At 48.3% G+C, this 12896-nt stretch overlaps 1 long non-coding RNA gene across 2 annotated transcripts in view; it reads left to right on the top strand.

Annotated features, from left to right (window-relative positions):
- LOC134519546 (uncharacterized) overlaps window positions 1-12896 on the top strand; it is a 56462-nt gene that overhangs the window by 18030 nt on the left and 25536 nt on the right. For both annotated transcript variants that reach the window (XR_010072248.1, XR_010072249.1), the window contains 2 exons: window positions 2912-3061; window positions 7974-8145. This is a non-coding gene — a long non-coding RNA (uncharacterized LOC134519546). The remainder of the gene's footprint in view (window positions 1-2911; window positions 3062-7973; window positions 8146-12896) is intronic.

The following is a 12896-nucleotide window of genomic DNA, read 5'->3' on the forward strand; positions in this document are numbered from 1 at the left end:
TTGCTGCTCGCTGCGCACTGGAGATATTCCTCCTGGGCTGGGAAGCGTCCGTTGTGTCGCTGTCTGCTAGACCGAGAAGCTGCTGGAGAAGGTCTCTGATCTTGGTGCCCTTTCAAATTTCTTACTGTCAAAATAGCTGCTGCCCGTGGGGAGTGTGGGAACCGGGCGCTGTGCGGCAATGGCAATGCGAGTACTTGCAGCAAAGATATTAGTGGACAATGTAATAAGTGAGCGAGCAAATGAATACCTCGGGCCATTTATCATGAGCCAGATACGCCGGCTGAGCTCTCTGCAGCTCCGTTAAAGAGAAAAATAGCTCCATGACAACTTGTCTATCAGTGTCAAGGAGACTCTCTAATTTACTGACGTCTGGAGATAGCTGCCTCTGGGGGAAGGAAGACGGTGGTTATCTGCTCGGGCACCAGCCGATGCGCGCTGCGTGCTGTGCGTTCCATCGCGCGCTGCTGGTAGCGCTGGGGCGGGGGAAGAGCCGTGCCCGGTACATGCGGTGCTGAACATACCTTTCTCGAAAATGACTCTGGAGATCTGCCCAGATGGTGTACTACATCCTCGTCTCCAATGTACCAATTAGCATTTGAGCAGGCAATGTGGATGGTTGCTAGCACTTTCTCAGTGGGTCTAGTATTGGGATTTTACTACTTTACTTTAAAAAAAAATTATTGGCTGCTACTAGCTAGCTGGCAAGTGCAAAATCCAGCACCTGCGTTGCTAGATCCTGCCTGCGCAGCGAGCAGCACGGGTGACTGCCGAGCCATCTGCGGCGTGTCGCATGTCACCGGCGCCACTGGGGTGGGAGGGCAGGATCGCCAGGAGAAAAGGAGCAGAGGAGCCGTGCCACTGGGACACGGTTCCCTATGCACAGCGTGTCTGAGGCCCCGCACCCTGACATCTCTCTCGGGCTCGGAGGCGGAGGACAAGCGGCAGCGTGCTGCCCGCGGACCGGACTGACCCGCACTGCCAGGTGCAGGGGGTGCTGCCGTCTGCAAGGGGACAGGTCAACGCCTCCAAGTGGGGGGAGAGCGTGCCGGTTCTTCTTCACCTTTCATGAAAAGGCTGTTGGGAAGATGTTGTGCGAGGGTTGGACTGTTCTTGGACGTTGTTTTGGATAGACAAGTAACGATAGCGTGTTTGTAGGTGCAGATGGGAGGAAAATCAACCACAAAGGGAACTCAGTTTTATTTGTCATTAATTTTGACTTGCTTCAGCAGATGTTTGCTGGAAACTGTTTTAACCTGCCTAATTTGTCTCTGTGTAATGGGAAGCAGATAGCCTCAATTAAGAGACTGATTAGTAAGTTCTTTAATGACTTTCAATAGTTTTAGTCATTATTGCTGATACAGGACGTGGAATCCTGGGAGTTGGGATTTAAATAGTAAAATCAAAAACATGTCACAGTTATTTGTACACAGCGAGTTTGCTACTTGTCCGTTTCCCTTCTTGGCTGTGTGGAAAGTTGCCAGATATTTGCTGCACGTGGTGCTAGATACCAAAATACGCGAAAGGGTTTAGAAATGTGATGCCACCCAGTTCCCCAGCGGGTAGGGCAGAACCTTGCCGCGGCCTCCTTCAGTCGCTGGGCACTGGCTTTGGTGCGCCCCGGGGAGTCAGCGGCAGCAGATCCCTCAGCAGGAACTGAAGTGAAGCGTTAAGACAAGCAAGCTGAGTTTTCGGTTTGTTTGTTTCTTGAAGCACCTGCAGTCAAGGAGTTTACAATAGCAAAGACAAGGCGGTAGAACCTCATGTTAGCACATGTGCTTCAAAGGGTGTGTTACACACAGCCGTTCGGGTAGCCGGGTTGTGTACACTCTCTTCTACATACTTTAAATACAATAACTTATGCATACAGTACATACTACTTGTGTTATCAGCGTAAGAGGCAAAGCCCTGGGGCTGTTGCATTTATTCTGCATCCCCTAACATTTTTGCCTGCATCACCCCCGTTGACCCACCCTGCCTGGGGCTGTCCTTAGTGGCTGCAGACACCTTCGAGGCTTCCAGAAGCCTCCACCATTGCCCCTCGCAGACACCCAGCGACCGGGGGCAGCACGGCCTTTCCTCTTCTGCCAACCAGAGGGGTTTTCAGAATGGCCCGAGTCCTGAATGGGCAGGTCCTGGTTTCAGTTTGTGGTGCTGATGACAGGGAAGTTCATTGAAGAATGGTACTGGCAATATTGGTCTGAAACGCCTTGGGTTCGGCAGAGCCTGGGCAGGCCAACGGGGGCTTTGTGGGGGCAGCAGCCGCGCAGCCAAGCAGCGGGGCAGCCGCTGGAGCACGGCACGGGCACGAGCACGCCCTCCAGAAAAAAAACATTTTCATCGCTATTTTCTGCTCTGCAAGGAATTCTGAGGTGCAATCCTTTTTTCTTTTTTTCTTTTCTCTAAAAAAATGAGAATGAAGTGGTTGAGAAAGGTGTGAATGAAGTTAAAAAAATAATGTTGAAATGAAAGATTGACAGATTAATGTGCTCTCTTGAATGTATATATTCAAAACAGGATACTTTGATATTACTGAATTGTTTTGTTTAATTTTTATTTTTCTGCAGCCTAATTTTTTCAAACTTTGCGTGTTTCCCATTGTTCACATAAATGATGTTGTGAGCAGAAAAGGTTCAATAGAAGATTTCCAAACAAAGCAGAACAGGGACAAAGCACTAATATTTTGGTATCTTGCGGTGCTATTCCCGTGTTGTTTGCAGGAGCTGAGCACGTGCACAGCAATGCACAGACTGGCGGATAGAAAAGAAGGAGCGTAATCTGGACTGTGGTCAAAATTATTACTGGGATGAAGAGGACCATTGCCTGGGTTTCGCTCCTCACTGTGCCTCGCTTTGCCTTCAGTTTTTCTGTCTGCAAAATAAATGCGTTGTTGTTGTTTTCTGCTTCCTTACAGGTGTGATTCATGACTCCTGCTCAGGCTGGGATAAATCTGGTGGTAAAAACTGGGAATCATTATTAGGAGGGAGGATGACACAGTCTGTGTCCCAGGAATCTCGCAATCAGAAACTGTGATGTGGGAGCACCGTCGTGCAAAGGCATGCTGGTAAGGCTCAATTATCGGCCTGCGTTCTGGGGAATTTTACTGCCTTGTCCTTCTCGGTAGTTTTGTGTTTCTCTGAACAAGTCCTGGCAAGTACCGTGAAAGCTTTTGCCCATTGCGCTATTTTATGAGAGCATAAAATTTCATGACATTTATGAAAGTATGTGTCGTGAAGCAGGTGGCTTGTTAGCCTTTATTTTATTTTACTAGACTCATTTGTAGACATATAATATTAGATCTTTGTCATAAGTTTGTGAATTATGCTAAGATATTGTCTGATATTGCTGTCTGAGGAGCCTGAGGCATCTTTGTTGATGGTGACTAAGCAAGCAGGTGTATTTATCTAGTCTAGATTCCGGTGTAGTGTTTCAATGCTCCGTATCAGGTAGGAGTGCTAGGCAATCTGCCACTGATGGCTTGCAGGTAAACTCAGCCAGCTCGTTTAGCTTCTCTCTTCAGTCGGTTCTCCTTCTACCCAATTACAGGCATGGCGCATGCCTGAACCGAGCGGGGGTACTGTTCCCTTGGTATCTGTAAAATGCAGCGGGAGCACACCTAACAGCTCTCCTGGTAGGCACGTGGAGAAATAAGGAAGAGAAATTCAAATGACCCTAAGAGCCAAGCCTCTGGATTGCCTTCTGCTCCAGACGTTCCCCCGGTACTGCCGGCTGCTGGGCCAGCAGCGGGAAAACCCACCCGCGCACTTCTCTCTCGGCAGCCTGTGTTCAGCATGTGCCAGCAAAGACCTTTATAAAGATGCTCCACTTTCACCAGCCAGAGGGATTTTTAAAGTTCTGGGGTGGAAGGGGGGCTTCTGGCTCTCTTTATGCAGAAGACAGTTCCCAGGTCATTGTTTGCCACGATTAGGTGGTTGCTGTGGGTGTCCTGCACTACAGCGAAACCTGTATTTATGCCCCCCCTTGTACTTATGGCCTCCTGCGTTAGGTGGTCACCGGTGTTAATGGCCGATGAAATCTCCTTCCCTGGGAAATGTCCAACTTTTGCATAATCCTTCACTCTCTAACAGGCAGCCACCTGCCCGCCACGCTCTGGCCACCCTGGGCCTGCCCAGCTGTGTAAATGGCATGGCAATCAGCGTGGCGCGGCAGCTCCAGAGGCACCACCCCGCGCCCGCCGATGACTCTGCAACGTGTTTTCAAGCCATTGACTTGTACATTGCAAAAAAAGTCTTTTTATTTGACCTTTTAAATGCTCTGTTGCAAAAGGCAGAGGAAGTGCAGTGACAGCACATATGTGGAAATTGCTTTCCTGCTGATTTTTGGTGTACTTTGGCCCATTACAGTGGTTACAGAGGTTTCTTTTATTATTATTTTTTTCTATTTTTTTGGTAGGGCCTGGTTCCCTAGGGTGTCCAGTATTAACGTGTTTAACTCTAAGCTATTAACGACACCCCTGGCTGTATTCCCAGCAGATGCATCTCTGAGGCTGGAAGGAGTGACAGGCTTGTCATCTCAAAGATGCATGTTCCAGCCCTCCTGCAAGCGCTCCCTGCGCCGCCGCAAGGCCAGCACACGTGCCAGGATGAACTCTTCTCCTGGCACCTGATCTAGCACAACTGATTAACTTCTCACGTTATGCCACCTCGCTTCCCCCGCCCTGCACACAGGCTGAATGCTGCTTTCTGTCTCCTTCCTGAGCTCTGACCGAGGGAGCTGCTTTACCTGCGAATTGCCTGACCCCGTGCCTGGAGCACCGGGAGATCGGCCTGGGAAGGGCTCCGGCAAGCGCATATTCATATGGCCGCTCTAGTGCTTAAAAAGGGGTAAGGTCAAACACTGGATCAGTGCCCTGTTTTGCCTCAGCAACAAGCTGCTGGGGAAGGATTTTGATTTAATTGGGTGCAAGAGCTCACATTGTCCTTGCTTCTGCCCGTAGTCTTTGGTCACAGCTTTTCCCCTGGATCTCCAGCGTGGGTTTTTAACAGTCACCCTGCTCCCGCTGTCCCTGGGACAGAAGCATTGCAAACAGGGTGCCTGCGGACTCGAACACAGCAATCTGCTCCACCTGCGGAATGCCAGGCTGGCAAATTAAAGCCAGGGCTTAAAAGGAAAATTAGAGACCAGAGCCAGAACTTTCTGTGGGGCTGGCTGTAAAAGCAGAATCCCCTTTCACATGGCTGGGGATGGTGGGGTTCGTGTCCGTTCAGCCCAGGAGCAGTGAGACCTCGGGCGCCCTGCAGAAGGGAAGGAAACTGGAGCAGGCCTTCTGCTGGCGCATCTTTGGGGGTGAAGAAAACCTAGGCTGAGTTCTGTATTTGGAAACAATTTTATATCCCGATTACGGACCAAGACTCTAATTACATGTTCACAGAGTTACACAACTCCTATCGTCTATAAGAAATGAACTATTAACTGGGACTAAGAGACACCCACTCCATAGCCTTGTCGCCCAGCGACTCGCCCCGGCTGCAGAGCTGCACCTTGAAGCAGAGCGTGCAGGGCCCTGGCCCGTCTCCCCCGTCCCCAGCGATGCCCACGCTGGTGGGCTCCCTCCTTCCGCAGGAGGCAAAGCAGCAGCCCTCTCCCGCTTTCTCTCCCTGGGCAGTCATTCTTGTGATGAGCTTCGCTTCTCCTACGTCAGCCCGTTTGAGCCCACCGTAAGCTGCCTGTGTGATGGCAGAGGTGCCAGGCAGCCCCGCGCCCGCCCGCCTCTCCCTGCGCCACGGCCAGGAGCGGTTCCCAGGGCGGCTCGGCAGCGGCTGAGAGTCCTGGGCAGCAGCACCCAGGGAGCCCACGCGGAGTTCCTGACGCTCTTAACGAGTGCTCGGCCCGGCACGGGCTGGGGTGGGCGGGTGTCCTCTGTGCACAGAGCAACAGTAGCTGCCAGGAATCTCACTTTCTGGGGGATTTGCAAAGAAATATAACCTAAGTTTGAAAAGGAAGGTGCTACTTAACACGCTATGACAGATGTATTTACACTGGCAGAATTACATTGTATTTTGTGCTTAGTTCCGCCAGACATGAAAAGAAATCAGAGATCTTCTCCAAGAGGTTAGAAGTGTGGCCACGTTGTCTGAGGAGTTGTTTTCCCCTCACCATGCTCACCCAAGTTCTCTGTCCAGACCATAATCTGAATTAGTTAGGGGGGTAAAATCCAGGAAAAGTACCAGTTTACCTGGTATTGATAGACTCAAGCTAAAATCTTTTCAAAGGAATAGTTATTTTGAGGGCCTCTGTTTCTAAAAAATAAAAATTAAAATAATATACCAAGAAATGACATGCTGAAAAAGTTGCAAGTTTTTGGAACACAAAGCATTTTTGGCACTCTTGACCAGCGATATTTTGGGTTTAGGCAGCGCTCAGTGTACACTTGTCAGAGCTGTATCCAGTATGTGCTGTCATCACTGAGAATGAAGTCAATGCACAAATGTGCAGAAAACTCAGCCAAGGGGAAAAATTGGTCCTTACACCAACCATAAAAAGGTGTTTTATTTATTTGTATCATCACTCAAAGAACATTGCCACAATCACATTTAAAGTATTAAATAGATTGTGGCTGAAGATTACATTTGAGGCAGCTGAGGCCAGCTTTTCTGTTAAAAAGGCAAAATAAAACAAACACAGGAAAGAAGCTCTGGGAGAAGGAGCCCCAGGAATGCAGTACATCTGCGAAACAGGAGGGTGAAGCGGTGTCCAAAAGATCCCGTTTGAGATTTATGCTGAACAGCAGTTAGGTACTAATGAAACAAGGCACTCGGTCTTTAGCTGACTTCACTTGTGTTTAATGGTTCTCCCCGGGCTGCAGGATGAGACCTTAATGATCTTAGTGTGTAGCTAAAGGTTCATTTCAGTAATCTGTTCTCGAGGCTCTCCCGGCCTGGAAAGCTTGAGAGGAAAGCGGTGCTGCGGTGCGGGGAGGATCTGAGGTGGGGCCTCGCTGGGACCCGCTCCCGGGTGGCTCCAGCTGCGGCGTTGAGCACAAAGGGCAGCTTCTGCGGTGGCGATGCTGGCAGAACCAGGAATCACAGTAACCCCATCTCGCTGCCGCTAAACTCTGCAACGGCTTTCGCAACAGCGAGGGACCAGGCAAGATTTAATCCGGGAAATGTTTGTAAGATAGCAAAAGGTTGTTTCCGTTACATTTTAATAAGCAAAGCTCTTACTTCTCTTTTGACGAGCGTAGCTCCCACACTTTTTGCAAATGTGTAATGTGGATATAGTAATCTCTGGGAATGCGTTTTGAGTAAATAATTATTTTCCAGCATAAGAGAAAGTACCCAGCCCTTCAGTTACGGTTAGGATTTTGGTTTTGCCAGTCAAAGCTCCTCTTCCTCTAAAACATCATAAACAGTCTTTTCAGCTGCAGAAGGGCCTGTCAAGAGACATGTAAAGATGGGAGGTAACAAGTGGAACGGCACACATTGACTGTCCCTCAGGCTGCTGGTGTTAAAAGGTACTACTGACGTACATATTACAGGTTTTTATGGAAAGGGGTTTTTTTGTAATTGTTACATCAACACCTGCGATCATTATAGCGGAAAAGAGACCCAGAAGGATTGATTTCTTCTGCAGGTTTTGAGTCTCCTTATTTTGAGCACTTAACACTGTGAATTTTCTGTCTCTCTGTTTCTCAGTAAGGCCCTTGCTGTGCCTTGTGCACGTTGAATCCCTCCCGGGGTCCAGTGGGCCAGCATCCATCACGAGAGCTAAGTGTGTGGGTGAGAGCGCTGCTGGTCTGCAGCCAGAGCTAGCATTCCCTCAGTTTTTAAAATAATGTTACAGGGAAGATGAAAGTTATTTTTTTCAGTAGGGAAATGGGATGATAAGGCAATAAAATTGGTGAAGAGACCTGTTACAAATTGTGGCACGATGTGGACACGGAACAACCTTAGCTAAACACGCCAAAGTTGGTTGTTCTGAGTGGAGGCTGAAGGTCAAATCATTCATCTCTCCAGGAGTAACGACCCGAGTCCTGGCCAGCCCTTCAGACCAAAGTGGAGGTGCCTTCCCGTGGTGATGCTGGTTTGGGCTCTGATGAAGCCCCACCTCTGGAGCGACAGCTGGACCTGGGTAGGAGCTGCGTGCCAGGCACGGACAGTCGGAGAAGTCAACGCGAGAGTGAAACAGGTAACGGAGGACAGGTAACGACATAAAGCAAAAGAGGACAAAGGCATATCTGGTCATTAAGTCCAAGCTTTATAATTGTTCTAAAAAACCAATTTTTTGTTTGGGCAAAATTACAAGGATTATTTGTAACAACTCAATGACATGCTGATCAATTTTGATTTGCTCTGGCAAGAGCATTTATAAGGACACAATAGCTATGGGGAGCTCTCAGAACACGTGTAGACGTGTGTGTACAGAGTACTGCCAAATAGACTGGGCATGTGTTCACGGCTGCGTGCGAGGCAGCGAATTCCTGCCACGAGTCCTGGGAATCAACAGCGCTTTGCCTCCCATCGCGCGGCCTCGTCAGCCTCGGGCGCACGGGGAACGGCTGTCAGAATCCGCTGTGGCAGTGCCCAAGTCCCCGGGAAGGAGCCTGGAAAAGGATGCTGTGAGAGGCCTGCAGTTCCGTGCTATATTTGCGTGTTTATCTGGTCAGCGCCAGCCCATTTTGTGGGCAGCTTGTGCTTGTCTCAAGGTATTTGGATTTGATAATCTGATCAGTGCCAGTCCGTTCTTGGCTTCTCTGTCCACCTGCTGACTCCCTTGTGTTACCCTTCTGGTGCTCCATCCATCTGTTAAGAATTTACTTACAAAAAGCATTAAAATAAATCACTATGATTTTATGTGCATAGGGATCCTGTTTCCAGCATTTCAAAAATCCTAATAAATAACTGTGCCTGTTAGTAACAGTATCATAAAGTCTTGTATTTTACCATTAGTGATTTACAGGGAATGCCATGATGCTTAGAAAACAGCCTTTTAACATTCAAATTTGGTGGTTTTCAGGATTCATTTTATACTTTGTTGTCGGGTAATACAGGTTTTCAGACCAGGTGCATGTGCTGAACACCATTATCAAAGAAATATATTCAGAGACAGAGTACAACAGCTTCCATCAAATTAGTGCTTGACCGTAAAGAAGCTCACAGCTGATACCTGGGGCAGTGGAAATGCTATGGATCCAGACATTTTTTAGTTTTTGGGCTATTGATTTTTCCATGAGGGAGGACGGGATGGCCCTGCAAGGAGAGAAGACCATTTTCCATCCTCTGCTGACCTGAGCACTGTTTGTAGCAGCTCAAGTCCTGCGATAGCTGGAGAAACCTGGAAAGGCTGATGGCACCAGTCAACGCCGGTCAGGCAGGGCCGTGCGACCGGGTGGTGGCCGAGTCCCTGCTGGTAACAGGGCTGGAGCTCATGGGGGAAGCAGGTGATGTTCAACCTCCTTCCTAACCTGCAGTGCAGCTCCCCTGAGCTTCAGCAGCCGCGCCTCTTGGGATGGCCACTGAAGGTGTAGCTCCATAGCCATCAAGCCATTGAAGATACGGGAGGGGAGAAAGACGTGCTGGAGGCAAGGTGGAGACAGGTCGCAGACGTGCTGGCATTTGGAAGCTGCTGAAAGCCTGCGGGGAGGCTTTGCAGCTGAGTGGCTCTGGTCGTAGAATCAGTCATAGAATCCTTTTGGTTGGAAGAGACCTTAAAATCATCAAGTCCAGCCGTTAACCCAGCACTGCCAAGTGACCACTACCCCATGTCCCTCAGCACCACGTCTGCCCGGCTTTTCAACCCCTCCAGGGATGGCGACTCCACCACTGCCCTGGGCAGCCTGGGCCAAGGCTTGACAACCCTTTCCATGAAGAAATTTCTCCTAATATCCATCCTAAACCTCCCCTGGCGCAACTTGAGGCCGTTTCCCCTTGTCCCATGGCCTGTTCCTTGGGAGAAGAGCCCGACCCCCCCTGGCTGCCCCCTCCTTTCAGGGAGCTGCGGAGAGCATCTCCCCTGGTTCCTGCTGCTCGTCGCCACCGAATTTCCAGCTGTTTCTGGGGTCTGACCCTGAAGGGGGACTGCTGAATACAGCCTAGCCGATGCCATTTTATCTTCTTGTGGAAAGGTTGCAAGCTGTAGTTTATATAAATGAAGCCTTTATCTGTAACATATCACTGAAATCCATAATGTTATAGGAAAAGAAGGGTGGCTTGGCTGATACAGGCGTTAAAATCTTTAACGTTATGTCCCAGATAGTGAGTAATGTGATATAAAAAGATTGTAATGCATTCAGCAAAGCCAAACACAGCAAGACCTGAACAAACCCCAGAGGACACCAAGACAACCAACCTAAAATATAGGTCAATGTTTTCAAATTTGGTGTAAGTTCTTTTGGTCTAATTAATCTATATCTACCAATATGTTAATGAGAGGGAGACACAGAAAGCTGACTGCCACTGAAAGGTCCCCAAGGCTGCAAGAAAACAGTCTCAGCTTGTGGCTAATTATTTTTTCCTTAAAATTTATGCCCTGAAAGATAAGCAAACATGGTGTTTATTTGACCTGTGCACCTTGTACCAGACTTTTTTTCCAGATACTCTTCTTTAAAGCAGCAATTAAAATGACAGAAAAAGAGAAGACAATGCTGCTGAAAAGACAGCAACACAACAAGGAAGGAAAGGGGTGAACATGGCTTGAAATTACAGCAGTCGCTGCATCAAGATGTTCACGGCCCTTCTCCGTGGCCGTGCAAGATGTGGGCTGAGTTTCCAGCCCCGCTGATTCTCCTCATGGGTCTCATGACATCTGCGGTTTTCTTCCTGAGAACCCAAGCCTGCGTGGTCTCGGCTTTGCCGTACGAGGTGGCTCTGCCCCATGCCCCGAGGGAGTACGCATGGCCATGGCGCCCCAGGGTGGTCTGCTGCCCTTGCGCATCCTCTGGAACACCGGCCCCTGGCACCGCACGCCTGGAGCAGCGTCGCCCTCGGCACGGGGCTGTGCCGCGCACCACACTCTGGTTACCCCTGATTCTTTTACAGCCTTTACATCCCTCACCAAGGTAGGCTGTAATCCTCGGGGAGCTATCAGGATGTCTGATTTATGCAAGAGCCTGTAATAAACTTATGACAGTTATTTCTGTAGCTAATGGAATGTAAAAATTCAGATAACATATGTTAATACTGATAAGCAGAATCTCTGATAAGAACACCCCCCACCACTAAATAGGAAAACTCTGCTCTGACTGCGCTGGTGCCTCTGCCCCTTGCTGTCAGCGAGGAACTTTCCTGAAAGATGCATTTGCAGAATAGAAGTGGACTACTGAGACTGAAGACGTCTGTCACTTGACATAGACCTTGTTCTTCCCAAGTTAAGTTGTGCCTGTGTTTGGTGACTCCGTTTAACCGAAGATGAGGCAAAGAAGGGGAGCTTTCTGATTTACATAGTGTTGCATCTTTGGGAAACAAATGTAGAAAACACGATGCCCAGCCAGCGCTCCTGGCAGTGACAGCGTTAGCTGCTGCACGCAGCTGCTCCCACTAGTGACTGACTGGAGCCCGAAGGCTCGACATGGGGGCTTTGATCATTTGTCGATGCTTTTGAAACGCGCAGCTTTTCTCCTTCTGTCCTAATGGCTTTATAACTGATTCATAATCTCACTCTTCTCAATGAGGTTAAGATACGGCTGAATGTGTTGCTGAGTAAATGGCTTGCTTTGTGGTGTTTCTATTAGGCTTGAAAGAAAGTATCGCTGCCTTGCCTAAGAAGAGGTTTCTATTTCATATAATAGAGGACATACATCCCGATGTGCGTGCTGTTTATAATGCATTGATGGAATTTATCATAGGAACATCCAGACCTCTTAAACACACACTAAATTTAACTTTAAAGCAATGCTAATTCAGGGGGAAAAAACAGTATGCATCATCTGTCGTCGACTTGATAGTCTGTGATATGTGTAACCAATTGTTCTTATTTACATTAATTTGCATTGTGAAAAGCAATTTTACAGTTTCAGTCAGACTTAATAGGCAATTTGCAGCTCACTGCCTAATGGCGTAGTTACTTAAGCCTGCCCCCAGGGTCCTTTCTAGACCTGATATGAGACTAAACCTTTTAAATGTTCAATTGAACATCTTAAAAAGTCAAAAAGTCTTCAGCTATTAGAGCCGGTTCATACTTGCCTTGTCATATTTGATATTATTGCTACAGATGCCCTTTGATTCAGATATAGTTTGCCCTAGACTGCAGAAGTGGTGATTTGATTCTACAAAACATCATAGCATGAATGGCTCCCCCCCCGCGAGGCACTTTGCTGAAGGAAGAAGGTGAAGGTAGGAATGGCCTGGCGCGACCTGCACCGTGGCCTTTGTGGATCAGTAGATCTACTGCCTGCACATGATGACAACTGACTTTTCACCAAAGCGCCTCATCTTAATGACACATTTCCATATTTACGAATGTGCGAACCATCTTCGGCAGGTGTGATAAAAGCTAATTTTACAAGAAGACTGAATGAAGGCCCTTAATTCACAAAAACTTTACTTCAGGTTGAATGTATTAGAGGCAAACTGAAAACGAAAATAACCTACACTTGGGTGATGCCGCAGAGGCTATTGTGGGTTTTGTCACTCTCGGAGCACTACCTAAGAGAGGTTCTTTGCCCTGTGAAGTTACATTTGGGCTTATCATTCTTCTCATAGTGTATTTGGTTGTTGAAGAGGCACTTTGAGAAAGCGTACAAGCAGTCCTGTAGGGAAGGTCACTGGTTCTGAGTGGTGCGCATGAGGGAGGAAGTAGGAAAGACCTTCTCAGAAGATGGAGCCCCAATGATTAATTCCTCTACGTGCAACAAGCGAGGTTCACGGAATTATTTAAGTTATTTATTTTCTGAAGAATACAATGTACATGAGACTGAAGCAGGTCACTGATGGTGGACGGGT

Source organism: Chroicocephalus ridibundus, chromosome 8, assembly GCF_963924245.1.
Source record: "Chroicocephalus ridibundus chromosome 8, bChrRid1.1, whole genome shotgun sequence".
Classification (NCBI taxonomy): Eukaryota; Metazoa; Chordata; class Aves; order Charadriiformes; family Laridae; genus Chroicocephalus; species Chroicocephalus ridibundus.